Genomic DNA, 14,806 nt, shown 5'->3' with positions numbered 1-14,806 from the left:
CACTGCAGCCTCACAGCACCAGGGTCCCAGGTTCGATTCCAGCCTTGGGTGACCGTCTGTGTGGAGTTTGTACATTTTCCCTGTGTCTGCGTGGATTTCCTCCGGGTGCTCTGGCTTCCTCCTACAGTCCAAAGATGTGCAGGTCAGGTGAATTGGCCATGCTAAATTGCCTATAGTGTTAGGTGCATTAGTCAGAGGGAAATGGGTCTTGGTGGGTTACTCTTCGGAGGGTCGGTGTGGACTGGTTGGGCTGCAGGGCCTGTTTCCACTCTGAAGGGAGCTCCTTCTTCCCCACCTCAACACCTTGGGGGAGATCCGGTCCATCATCCACCTGGCTGAACTTGCTATCACTACACTGGAGATCTTCACCTGTTTAGAGTGTGAAGCAAAATGGTTAATGGTCATTGCAAGTCTTTCAGGTCTAGGACCACTTCAGTTGTGCAAGATGCCTTGTGAGCCTGAATCCTCTGGTGACCACCATGCTGAGTTACCTGGGTTTGTCCCAGTACATCAGCTCTTCCAGCTTTTTGTCACACTTGTGCCTCCAGGATTCCTCCTGTTCATCCTGGCCTGCCATTATACTGCTCCTCCCACTCTCTGAAACCTTTCATAAATCTCAGCATCTGATCTGGGAGATGATTTTCACCTTGCCAGGTAGAAAATGCACTTTGCATTTATTAGTTGTCAACAATCTATTTTTCAAAAAATTATGGATCTCATGCCCTAAATACATATAAATACACCATTAGCAATTTGTAGCAAACTGGCAACATTTCTACCCAAGTTCTTTTTGCCAAATTAATGAGTAGGAACATGAACCACATTGTAGCGACAGAGGACATTGTGATATTAATTTGTGTACATATTTTATTTATACAGTATTTTCCTTTAATGAAACATCTAAATGTATCAAACATGAAACAAAAAAAACCTTCTGCCTCCTTTACAAACACAGAAACCACACAAAACATCCCCTTTATATCGCGCCTTCCTTTACAACATGTTTTTTTTGTTCAAACAGCTTTCACAGTGGTAGAAGTGTGTGGCTTCGACCACCTGTTCCTTATGTTCAAAAGGGCTTGTTTATCAGCTGCAAATGAAGAAAACAAGGAGGAGAGAAATACTGAAATGTGAATTTAGTATTTTGAACAACTCTGTTACGGTGATTCAACTTTTTTGTGTCACTAACATTTAAATGCATCGATGTTGTTGAATATTATTTTGATTTTCAGCCAAGCTACAACTTAAGGAGTCAAATTTTAAAAGCCTTTATCGACTACCATACAATCAGTGATTACTTGCCCATCAGTCAGTGCACAGTCTATTTAAATGTAAAGTCCTTTAAACTCCAAAATTCTAATTCTTGTTTTTCTGAGTACCAGCTTGTCTGAACTGGTAACACTCTACTCACTGAGCCACGGTCATGTGTGTGAGCATAATGCAACCTGAGGCTTCCATATAGTCAGAGAAATTGCTGTTGTGTTGTGCTTTTGAATGAAATGTGGAGCTGTTTGCCTGTTCAGATATATATAAAATGATTCTATATGTCACCATATGAAGAACATCAAGGGAATTCTTCTGAAGGGCCAGCTGATATTGTCAGAAGAAATGTCCCAATCATTTATTTGTTCAATATCTGTTGGATCTTGCTCTGCATAAAATTGGCTGCTGCATTTGCATTCATAACAACAATGCCAACACACCAAAAGGAATTCATTGCTTTATCACGTTTTGGATTGTCCTGAAAAAACAATGGGGTATCATTCAAATACACCTCTTTCCACATCAAAATGTCTTGGGAGTTCTGAAGTACCTTCCTAGGGAGTGCAGCTGAGACAGATGCAGCTGACTGGCTATTAATCTCTGCCTTTGCTGAAAATCAGGCAAAAGCAGCTGGAATAACAAATGCTAGAAAAAAAAGTAGAAACATTAAAAATCTCCTTCCCCAACGATGAAGGCACAACTTTAACTTCATTTAGTAATGAATAGATCTGCTCTTTGGAGTGGGACAGCACACTAAATTAATACTGTCCTTTCACCTTGAAGATCGAGGTGCGAATCAAGTCCAGTCTGATGGGTCGGAAGGCTTTGGTGTATAATATCTGTGATATTTTAATAGAAAATCTAGAGTTCTTGAATAGCTTGAGTAACCTCAATCCAGTTTCTTACAAGTATGGACTTGAATAGCTCCAGTGCTTCACTTTGTGTATCACTTACTTGATACCTCCATGATTTGGAGATGCTGGTGTGGGACTGGGGTGTAGTTAAAAATCGCACAACACCAGGTTATAGTCCAACAGGTTTAATTGGAAGTACACTAGCTTTCGGAGCGCTGCTCCTTCATCAGGTGGTTGCGGATGACACAATTGTAAGGCACAGAATTTACAGTGTGATGTAACTGAAATTATACATTGAAAAATGCCTTGATTGTTTTTTGAGTCTTTCATCTGTTCGAATACCATGATAGTTTCACTTCTTTCATGTGTAAATCACAAAACATTTTTTAAAAGTTGCATCCTCAGGTTAACTGTAGCAATGGGTGTTAGCTAGACAATATGTTGAAGGTGTTAGCCCCCTGTGTTCTCTGTCTGTGCCATAATGTTTAGACTGATTCTCATCTAAAAAGTGAGTTTTACATGAATTCATGCAGTTTTTGACCAAAGTACAATGTAACTCTGCAAGTACAAGTCATGGTATCGGAACAGATGAAAGACTCAACAAACAATCAAGGTATTTTTCAATGTATAATTTCAGTTACATCACACTGTAAACTTTTGCTATAAATTCTGTGCCTTACAATTGTGTCCTCCACAACCACCTGATGAAGGAGCGACACTCCGAAAGCTAGTGCTTCCAATTAAACCTGTTGGACTATAACCTGGTGTTGTGTGATTTTTAACTTTGATATCTCCAGTGATTCCAGTGAGCGTTCTATAACAAGTCCGTGTTCGATAATTTTATATAACTTAATATTCCAGTGTTGGCTACCACCGTTGTAAATTATGAAAGAAACACTATCACATGCACATGCCCTTCAAATAACACTCAAATGTTAGATTAGATTACTTACAATGTTCTTTTTTATTGGCTAATTTCAGGAAGAATCAGATTCCTCTTAATTGAGATTTTTTCAGAGATTTAATGTGATGCAAATTTTCAGTTTAATTGCAGTATAATAGCTGGGCCACATATTGATATCTGAATTGTGTTTCTTGAAGGAAGTCTTTAGGGACTCTTTTAAATGCTTCCTTTCTTCGAGTGCCTACCTTGAGCTGGGTAAAGGTGATTTGCTTTGGCATCAGAATTCAGGCATCCAAAACACCCGACCTGTTGGGGTTGGGTTCAGATGACCATGGCCTTGATGCTGGCGCTATTGGCTGCTTCAAAAACACTGATGTTAATTTGCCAGTCCTCCCAGCCAATGCGGAGAATCCATCTCATACATTATTAATGATCATTCTCAAGGGCTTATACACAGTCCAAGTTTCTGAGTCATATAGAAAAATTGGAAGGAGGACTGCCTTATGCACAATGATTTTGGTATCAATACAATGTCACAGTCATTGAAGACTCATCCTTACAATCCTTCCCAGATAAGGGAAATGCTCTGTTAACATCAATGGAGGGGTGGTCCGGAACATGAACTGGGATACATTGGTAAAAAATGCCGAGATGTCAATGTGTGGGAGACCCTCATTCAGAAGAAAACGACTTGGAGGAAGCTCCTGTATGAAGGGACACAATTCAGTGAGGACACCCTTTGGCACGTGGAAGTATAGAAAAGGAACTAGAGAAAGGAATGCCAGTGATTTCCAGGCCAGGGACCAACTTCACCTCCCAGAAATACCTAACGTGGTCGAAGAAGTGGCTCTAGAGTCAGACTTATTAGCCAACCAATGGCCCACAAAACCTATGACCAATGACATGGCAATTCCAAAGTTGACAATCACTTGATAGGAGATTCACCTGCACCTCCACACACATCATTTCCTGCACCCGATGTGGCCTCCTCTACACTGGGGAGACAGGCTGCCTACTTGTGGAACATCTCAGAGAACACCTCTGGGACACCTGCACCAACCAACCCAACCACCCCATGGCTGAACGCTTTAACTCCCCCTCCCATTCCGCCAAGGACATGTGGGTCCTTGGCCGCCTCCATCGCCAGACCATGGCAACACAACGCCTGGAGGAAGAGCGCCTCATCTTCCGCCTAGGAACCTTCCAACCATAAGGGATGAATGCAGATTTCTCCAGCTTCCTCATTTCCCCTCCCCCCACCTTATCTCAGTCCCAACCCTCGGACTCAGCACTTCCTTCTTGACCTGCAATCTTCTTCCCAACCTCTCCGCCCCACCCCCTCTCCTGTCCCTGGATGCTGCCTGACCTGCTGTGCTGTTCCAGCAATAAAGTTTCAACTTATGCCCAAAACGTCAATTCTCCTGCTCCTCGGATGCTGCCTGACCTGCTGCGCTTTTCAAGCAACACATTTTTCAGCTCCAATCACTTGATAGCAATTGCCTATGGCATGTAACAGTACAACAAAATTCTTCTTATTCTAACTTCACAGATGATTCTTTCATATGATAACCATTAGTACAGAAAAACAGTAAACCCTTATGAAGAGTGAGCAGACAGAAATGTTTGCCCAAGTGTGTATGTACCAAGTGTGACCCAGATAGGAGTGGTAAAGGTCACATGCAAAGTCGATTTTGGAGTTCAGTTTTCATTTGGCGATATTCTAATTTAAATCCTATAAAAGAAACATGTTAGCCACACCATGGTACAATTGCCCTCTTGTTCCCCCCCACCCTCCTGCCCTTCACAGCATCCTTCACTGTTCTCTGCCCAAATGACAGGTCTGCCCTGCAGCACTCTAATATCCATTATGAGCAGAGCAAGTAGACAGATACTGAACCGGCCCCAGTCAAAATGGAGACTGAAGCCTGTGCTGTTGGCAGCAGTCTGACTCATATTGGCCATCCAGCCAATTGAACCAAACAGGCCCTTCAGGAGTCTGGGTTGCTGTGGAAACATTCACTTTGACATGCATGGAGCTATGAATAGTGATGGTTGAAGCTCCAATTTCTTTCCATCACATGATTGAGCAGGCATCTCTCCTGTTTTTACCTCCTGCCGTCGGCATGTGTTGGAGGAATTTGTAAGTTGACATCCAACCTGTTTGAGCACATTATGGATTCAACCTCCTTTGCCATCCAGTACTGGAATGGGACTTGAAACAGAACTTCTGCTCAGACACAAGGATGCTATCCACTGCACCTTCAGTTTTCCTACCATGAGAATATACGGGAGGGAACACCTACTGCTGCATATTACATCCAAAGCCAATATCATATATACACTTATGCAGTGTAGACCTGATCATCTGTCAAGGGACACAATATATTACGTATTATGTTGCTGTATATTGTATACCAATGTTTGGCAATATTTTAATATAGAAGTTGCGTTTAAGACACCACAGATTAGATTGTAATTCTTTGATTGGTGACACTTATTGTCAGTTTTCATGACTGTGCTGATCACAGGAAACAGGCAGCAAATAGAAATCTCCATCCAGCTCTGCAGCTGGAGACTCGTTCAACATTGGACACCAGAAATGGCCTTCACTGACGGTTTAGATTGCAACAGCCCACATTATGCTGATGGTGCCAGATATGGTCAACCTGAACAGACCTGGCTGACAGAGACACCACTTGTTTCTAATCATGCGTTGTTTTAACCAAATTGCTATTTGTTAAATCTGAATAAAATTTTTAATAAAAGCAAAATACTGTAGATGCTTGAGGTCTAAAAGAACATATATAAGTGCCTGAAAAGGCTGAGCAAGTTTGAGTGGGGAGAGTTAATACTTCAAGTTCAATATGACTCTGCTTCGGAACTGAAGAGAATTGGAAATCAACTTTCCCACTAATTATCTTCCTTCTGCATGGATTCTCTGAGGTCAGTGACCTTCAATATTGTGAAACAGTGTCCGCAACAAAAAATGAAATTGCAGGAAAAGCTCAGCAGGTCTGGCAGCATCTGTGGAGAGAAAGCAGAGTTAACGTTTTGGGTCCTTCATCGGAACAGAGTCAGCCTATTGATCGCCATGTGCAGACCCTGAGAATAGCAGCATTTAGACAGAATATTGGTGGCAATGATGAGTTTACGTTGTGGAAAACAGTCATTGGGTCAGGTTGTAAACAAACAAAAACATGAAATGTGCTTGGATCAAGGGATAAGTAGAGGCCTGGGTGGGCAGATCAAATACCAAGCTGTCACAGGACAAAAGGTAAAGGGAGTTGGGTTGTAAAGATATAAAGCTTTGGCTCAGAGTCCATGTAATTAGAGCAGAATCAAGGCCTGATTTTTCAGAAAGCAAAAACATGCGAACATGAAATAGACTGACACTTGGAGAAAAATGTTTAAAGTGGAGGGCAGAGTTCAAAGTCTGACATTGATGATCTCAATGCTGAGTCCAGGATGCTGTAAATGTCTAATCAGAAGACAAGGTTCTGTTCCTCCAGCTGATATTGGGCATCATTAGAACAGTACACCAGCCAAGGACAGGAATGTGAACATGAGAGTGACACAGTGATTTAAAATGGCTAGTAATCTAAAGGTTCAGGGTCATGATTTCAGAACAAATGGAGGTGTTCCACAAAGCAGTCACCCATTCTGTGTTTGGTCTCTATACTGTAGACGGGATTGATTGTGAGCAATGGAAACAGTTGACTGAATTGAATAAAGTTGAAGTAAAGCTTTGATTCTCCTGCAGGGAGTGTTTGGGGAGTTGGACAGTGGGAACAGAGGAGGTAAGGGATGACTGTTACACCTGCTGCGATTGCAAGGTAAGGAGTTATTGTTGTTTACTTTCTGTTTCTTTTAGGATGATATTAACTGTATGGTGACTGGAGTAGAGAAGAAGAAGACGGTGATATATTTTACCTTCATGTTATTCAGGGTATCACCAGTCTTCCTTATTATTATAGCACTGTGTCCCAGTTCATATTTGTACAGAAGTCAACCTTAACCAGTATGTTTGGGTGTCATCTGGTGACAATATGTACCATAATACCTGAAATTAGTCAAAACATAAAATAAACAAATTCACTATCTAGTAAAAATCAAACCACATGATATTTCAAATTCATAATTTCAATTCCGCTACTTTGACTTATACAGTAGCTTCAATACATTTTTAAGAATATTGCTGCATTTAGATAAACTCTCTGACTACATAGGTAGCTGAAAGTTAAAGATGAAAGTTGCTTGCACCAACACATAACAACATTTTAAAGAATATTACATTTACACTTGCCATGAAAGTTTTGGTGCTGTTGAAATGAAAGCTATGTATCACTTAGTTTTTGGTTCTTTCTTAACCATGAGAATTTATGTTAACAATTACAGATGAAACCAACATGGCAAAAGCAACCTGATGACTGACAGTTTATTGAAGAGTATCCAGAATCATCACTTACCTATTACAATCTTTGATTTTATGATTACCTTCTGAATTTATGTAATAACATAGCATGCAATTTGATCTGCATTACTTAAGACGCACAAAGTATGTAACTATCAATTTCCTTTCCACCTAAATAAGCCTCTTAGTGCCATACGTTTAAAGGCATCTGGTCACATTCTGCCATAACAGTGTGATATGCCCACTGGTGATCTTGCAGCTTTGCTAACTATTATCTCATGTAAATATGCCTGGCAGACAACTGAGCTACTGAGGATAGAGCCTGGGGCATCAGCCTGCCTCACAGGTTAGCCTGACCCAATGACTTATACAATTAAAAGTAGAGTCTTGAGTAGTGTTGTAGAACAGAGTGACCTAGGGTTTCAGGTACATTAACCTTTGATGTTTGCCTCACATATATATAGGGTGTTTAAGAAGGCATTCATCATGCTTGCCTTCACTGCTCAGACTTTTGAGTACAGGAGTTGGGATGTTATGTTGAGGTTGTACAGGACATTGGTGAGGCTTCTTCTGGAGTACTGTATCCAATTCTGGTCGCCCTGTTATAGGAAGGATATTATCAAGGTGGAGAGAGTTCAAAAGAGATTTAGCAAGATGTTGCCGGGAATGGAGAGTTTGAGTTATGGTGAGAGGTTGGATAAGCTGGGAATTTTTTCACTGGAGTGTTGGAGGTTGAGGGGTGACCTGATAGAGGTTTATAAAATTATGAGGGGTATAGCTGAGGTGAATGGCAAGTGTCTTTTCCCTAGGGTTAGGGATTTCAAGATTTTTAAAGTGAGAGGGAAAAGATTTTAAAAAGACATGAGGGGCAACTTTTTTATATAGAGAGTAGTTCATATGTGGAATGAACTTCCAGAGGAAATGGATGTGAGTACAATTGCAACATTTAAAAGATATTTGAATAAGTACATGAATAAGAAATACTTGGAGGTAAATGGGTCAAGCACAGGCAAGTGGGACTAGTTTAGTTTGGGATTACGGTAGGCATGGACTGGTTAGTCTGAAGGGTCTGTTTCCATTCTGTATGACCCTATGACTTTCTGGCATCCAAAAGATCCTTGTGGGGGTGACCTATCAGTGCAAGTCGAGAATTATAGATTGAATCCACATGAATTATTTTAGCAGTCAAATACACCTCATGACATGTAGCAATATCAACAATCGCTTCATACTTAGAGAGGTCAGGGAGGAGCAAATCTAACCTCCATGAATTCTCTCTTCCTCTTATGGAAATCACGATATGGAGGTGCTGGTGTTGCATTAGGGTGGACAAGGTCAGAAGTCACACAACACCAGTTTATACTCCAACAGATCTGTCTGAAATAAAATCAACTCACCGACGAAGGAGCAGCACTTTGAAAGCTTGTGATTTCAGATAAACCTTTTGCACTATAATGTGGCATCATGCGATTTCTGAACTTATCTTGTAGCAATAATTTTCAGAAAAGTGGAGACTCTGCCTGCAATGACACAGTTGAAGACTTTGATGTTAAACTTGAAGCCAGCATAACCATGTTTTGGCCTAATTTTCTCTCCATCCAATGCATTATTACCAGAAGGGCAACAGGAGTGTGATAAAATGGTCACAGGATCTTAGCCTTGTCAAATTTAATCAAAAATAAATTTTACCCAAATTCCACTCTCCAACTTAGCAAAAAGCCTGATGAAGGGTTGACTGACATATTAATTGTCAGTCCTTCTCAATTACATTCCAATTATTTCAAAATTGATGTAATCTTCAGAAGTATAAGACTTATAAATATAACAATGTAAATTAAGCACAATAAACTACCCAGGAGATTTTGCAAGTAGAAATAAGATAAATGAGTCTTACAATGAGAAATTATGAAGAATTAGAGAAGAAGTAAGAATCTAGAAACAAGGTTAGAAATATGAGTTTGAGAAGGTTTATAAATATGCAGAGCATGGTCTAGAGGCAAAGGCATTAAAGGAAGACTTTGTGGGGTCAAGAGTGTGGGGGCGTGTGAACTGTATGATTGGAACAAAATGTCAAACATTTGTTTCTTCAGATGGTTTTATTAAGAATGTTTGGCTGAACCCTAAGACTCATTAATAGATTAGCTCAATTGGGGGAATGTGGTTTTTTAAAATGGGTTGAAGTGGAATGGTAGCCTTGAATGATTATCATCTTTGAGATCATAGACATTGAAAGAAATTTCCCAGAAATGATAACTTAGTAAGGTCTCAATATGTTTATTAGGTTGTGTGAATTGAGGTAAAACTTCTACATTGATACTATAATGGCTATATCAGATGGACAGTTTTATAGAGTGAACAGAGCGTCAGTTTTTTTTCAGAGGAGTTTTTCAGTGGGTACTTGTTGAAGTGCATTGTTATGATATGGATAGTTGTATTTATAATAAATGCCAGCTGAGTGGGCATGGAGATTACAAAGGGGCCATGAAGGGATGTGGAGGTGATAGGGCGACATGGAATTGAAATGGGGAGTAGGTGAGAGGCTGAGGAGTGTATGTGATAACAGACTTTAATACAACTAACACAAAGTGCCAGAAAATTGAGTTGGACCTTCTAACCAACCTGCCTCAGCACTCACTCACAACTGAACTTCTTCTGGGTCAATGGGCCAATTTCAATCATACTCCCATCTTTTCAGAGTGAAAGTATTCTACACAGAGACCACTTACATGGAGACAGGTCTGTCAAATCAGGAAAATTTGAGCTTCCTGCTGAGATAGGAAATATCTGGCTGAAATAAATCTTTAAGTGCTTCACACTGTGTTGGAGATAGCATTGGTATGTGAAGACAGAATAAAAATATATATTACAAGGAAAACAAATCAATTAAAATACATGGGATAGTACGTATTCACTATCCTGAATGTATTTCAAGACTTTGAAACTGAAGATTAAGTACAGCAATATTTGCAGACATCAATTATCTGTTTTAACAGTAAATAAAGTGGATTACTCAACTAAATAAACGTGGCTAGAACTTCTAAATTGATCCATGCTGACTACGTACCAATATATTTTGAACTGTATACGTTAACTTTATGCCTTAGAAGGAAAAAAATCATTGTATCAAAATAGCATGAATCTCATGTGTAAAACAAGAAAATGATTAAAGAACAGTAGTGTCATTGAACTGCTTAAGAGGTTAGACACTTCAAAGTTTATCAAACTAAAATTTACATTCATTTTCCATGGGAAAGTCTGACATCAGTTCCTGGAATGAATCATCACACACTCGCTACTTCTGGGTCACCATGTTGGATTATAAGAATCTAGCAGGAAGATCATGATGAACTAAGAGCCTTGGACTGTTGTTGTTTTGTTGTTGCATAACATTAAAATGAAAGTTTCTGCCTGACTATTGTAGTTTTGCTGCAAACTAATAATGAATAAGAGATGATTATTTCTAGACACATAAATATTGTGACAGCTTTAAATATGCTGCACTAAGTTACATACTTTCACTAGCTTAAAATTTGTAATAATTTCTGTCAGCAACACACTCGCGAATAAAAGAACAGATAAACAAACAGCAGCAATCGCCTTCATTCTGAAATACCAACAGAAAGTAACACTGTGGAGTATAATGTTCATATTCTCACTTTCAAATCCTATTAGTTTTTCAATCACTACAAATTAATTTTTGTTTCACTGACAATCCTCACTTTTCCCAATTCTAACTTTGTACCGTACCGACTGTGACTTTTCTGTACTCCCTGTACCCCTACCCCGGCCAAACTCGTCAGCTGGGTGTAAAAGCATCTCACCTGTTCCTTGAGTCATCGCTGCTAAATGCCTCACAGAACCTGCGGCTGGGCCAAATGCCTGAAGTAGTGGTGCTGCATGAGGTGCCTGAAATCTTCAAAACCAGGCCAGCTGGCTATGACAGGGACGTTTCCAACCCAGGCCGTTTTTTAAACTCTGCCTTTTATGCTAATGTCAGGCTGAATCACAGGGACAGCGGTAAGAACGGTGGTGTCCCAGTACAGAGTGAGACATCTCGAGCATGCATTGTATGACAGTGTGACTTGGTGCCTTGTAGCATATGGAGTTGTCAATCACTGATAATGTGAGTGCCTGGATCCAGCTGGAAAAAGTGCTTGTTGCATCATTGGTATGAAAGGTCAAACTGATTTCAGCGTTGAAAAGGACAAGGTATGTTCAGCTCTGAGAGTTTTCCTCTCCTATAGTTTTATTCCAATGAAAACAATAACTTATATTTATGTGTCTTTTAATGTAATGAAACATCCCAGAGTGGACACAGGAGCATTATAAGTCAAAGTAAGACACAAGTCACATCTGGAGATGTTAGGTCCCAACACCGAAAGCCTGATCATAAAGATAGATTTAGAGAGCAGACAGCACAGTGGCACAGTGGTTAGCACTGCTGCCTCACAGTGTCAAGGACCTACGTTCATTTCCATTTTTTGGAGACTGTGTGGAGTTTGCACATTCTTTCTGTGTCTGCATGGGTTTTCTCTCACAGAATGAAGAGATTCAGGTTAGGTGGGTTAACCATGGGATATACAGGGATATGGTGCGGGTGGGGTGGTGGCTGAGTCTGGGTGGGATGTCCATTGGAGAGTCAGTGTGGACTTGATGGGCTGAATGGCCTCCTTCTGCACTGTAGGAATTCTATACTCCTAAAGAAGGAGAGAAAGTTAGGGGTGTGTAGGACATTAATCTGGAGATTAGGGGCCTGGTACCTAAAGGTACAGGCACCAACGATGAAGCAATTAAAGGTGTTGGTGCACAAAAGGCCAGAATTAGAGCAGAACAGTTAACATGGAGGGCCGTAAGGCTGGAGGAGCTTACAGTGATAGCAAGGGGCAAGATGATGAAGAGATTTGGAAACAGGGATGAGAATTTAAACATCAAGATGTCGCTTGACCAGGAGCCAATGTAGATCAGCAAGCACAGAGATGATAGGGAAACAGGTCTTGCTTTGAGTTAAGACACAGACAACAACATTTTGCACTAACTCATGTTTACAAATAATAGAAGGTGGAACATCAGTCAAGAGTGTATCAGAATAGTTGAGGCTAGAGGTAATGAAGATAAGAGTGAGGGTTTCAATTACAAATGCACTGAGATGGGATGGCCAGGCGATGTTAAGGAGGTGGAAACAAGCAGCCACATGTCATAAAAATGAAGTCAGAAGCCCATCTTGGAATCAAATGCCCACTGAGGTTGTGAACAGACCGAATTAAACTCAGACTCTGGCTAGGCAGAGGGATGGGTTTGCTAGTCAGGGAATGGAGCTCGGAACAGGAAGTGACAATACTGGCTTCAGTCTTCCCACCATTTCACTTTCGGGAGCAGTGAGCAAGAGGACCGGGGGCTGCTGGGAAGATCAATTTTCCCTCTTAAAATGACTTACCTTGAGGTCATGTGGCCTTCATTTTCAGCAGCTGCGGGAGCAGTGAGAGCGGGGAGGCAAGTGGGAGCGATCGAATTGCACTCTGCGAGGGTGAGTGAAACGATATATTTGGGCAGTGGCTGAACCTGAGACACTCCACGTGTAGTGTCTCCCACCTGCCTTCCCCCTGTAACCAAATAAAATGTCTCTATGATGTGTTGATAAGGTAAGGGATTTTCTATTTCTTTTTTCTTAATCGTGTGATTGGTAAAGAAACTTTTCTTTCCTTTTTCATTTATCGAAGTTAAGCTTAAGATTAAAAAATGGCAGAAGATCCCAGGCCTCTTGTTCAATGTGGGAGCTCAGGGACACGGCTGATGTCCCTGATTCCTTTGTGCAGGAAGTGTATCCAGCTGCAGCTCTTGTTAGATCACATGACGGCTCAGGAACTGCAGATGAACTCACTTTGGAGCATCCATGATGCGAAGGGAGTCATGGAGAGCACATTTAGTGAATTGGTCACACTGCAGATTAGGATTTCTGAGGGAGAAAGGGAATGTGTGAACAAAAAGCTGAGAAAGAGCAGGAAGGCAGTGCAGATGTCCCCTGCAGTCATCTCCCTCCAAAACAGATAGACTGTTTGGATAAGATTGGGGGAGATGGCTCACCAGGGGAAAGGCAGCATGAGCCTGTTCATGGCACCGTGGCTGGCTCTGCTGTTCAAATGGGCTGGAAAAAGAGTGGAAGGGCTATGGTCATAGGGATTGAATTGTAAGGGGAGTAGATAGACTTTCTGTGGTTGAAAATAAGACTCCCAAATGGTATGTTGCCTCCCAAGTGCACGGGTCAGGGATGGCTCAAACCGACTACAGAACATTCTGAAGGGGAGGGGGAACAGCCAGCTGTCATGGTGCATATAAGCACCAATGATATAGGTAACAAATGGGATGAGATCCTACGAACAGAATTAAGGGAGTTAGGAGCCAAGTAAAAAAGTAGGACCTCAGAGGTAGTAATCTCAGGATTGCTACCAGTTCCACTTGCTAGTCAGAGTAGAAATTAAAGAATAGGGAGGATGAATGAGTGGCTTGAGAGGTGGTGCACAAGGGAGGGGTTCAGATTTTTGGGACATTGGGACCTGTTCTGGGGAAGTGAGACTATTACAAATTGGATGGTCTATGTCTGGAGCAAACTGGAACCAATGTCTTTGGGGGTGCTTTTGAAAATGCTGTTGGGGAGTCTTTAAATAATGTGGCAGGGGGATGGGAACCAAATGAGGAAGTTAGTGCACTAAAGCTTGTAAGGAACTAGATAATGAAGTCAGTGTGACTAAGGGGAAGAGAAGACAGGGAGCAGATGATGAACGCAAAGGGACTGGTGGTCTGAGATGTATTGGTTTTAATGCAAGAAGAATGTAAGGCAGATTAACCTAGGGCTTGGATTAGTGCATGGGAGTATGATGTTATTGTTATTACTGAGACTTGGTTGAGAGAAGGGCATGATTGTCAACTAAATATCCCAGGACATTGATGCTTCAAGTAGGATAGAGAGAGGGAGGTAAAAGGGAAGAGTTGCATTACTGCTCAGAGATGATATCACAACTTGGGGCTGTACTACAGGCCTCCAAACAGCAAGCGTGAGATAGAGATACAAATATGTAAACAGATTATGGAAAGATGTAGGAGCAACATGATGGTGGTGATAGGACATTTTAATTTTCCCAACATTGACTGGGATTCACTTAGTATTTGGGGTCTAAATGGAGTAGAATTTGTAAGAGCATCCAGGAGGGCTTTCTAGAGCAGTATGGAGAGGGGCCATAAATGGCTTGGTGTTGGGGAATGAGCCCAGCCAGGTGGTTGAAGTTTCAGTAGGGGATTACTTTGGGAATAGTGATCACAATTCCATAAGTTTTAGAATACTCATGGGCAAAGATGAGAGTGGACTGAAAGGAAAAGTGC

At 41.1% G+C, this 14,806-nt stretch overlaps 1 long non-coding RNA gene across 1 annotated transcript; it reads right to left on the bottom strand.

The window, feature by feature from the left end:
- Positions 1-528: 528 nt before the first annotated feature.
- Positions 529-11,475, bottom strand: LOC122540829. The gene is made up of 4 exons (XR_006309429.1): positions 11,254-11,475; positions 8,830-8,952; positions 6,952-7,081; positions 529-1,090 (listed from the first exon to the last, which is right to left on the bottom strand). It is a non-coding gene; the product is annotated as an uncharacterized LOC122540829 (long non-coding RNA).
- Between the last annotated feature and the right edge of the window lie 3,331 nt (positions 11,476-14,806).

The sequence above is a fragment of the Chiloscyllium plagiosum genome, chromosome 36, assembly GCF_004010195.1.
Source record: "Chiloscyllium plagiosum isolate BGI_BamShark_2017 chromosome 36, ASM401019v2, whole genome shotgun sequence".
Taxonomy (NCBI): Eukaryota; Metazoa; Chordata; class Chondrichthyes; order Orectolobiformes; family Hemiscylliidae; genus Chiloscyllium; species Chiloscyllium plagiosum.
This window is presented reverse-complemented; position numbering and strand designations above follow the sequence as displayed.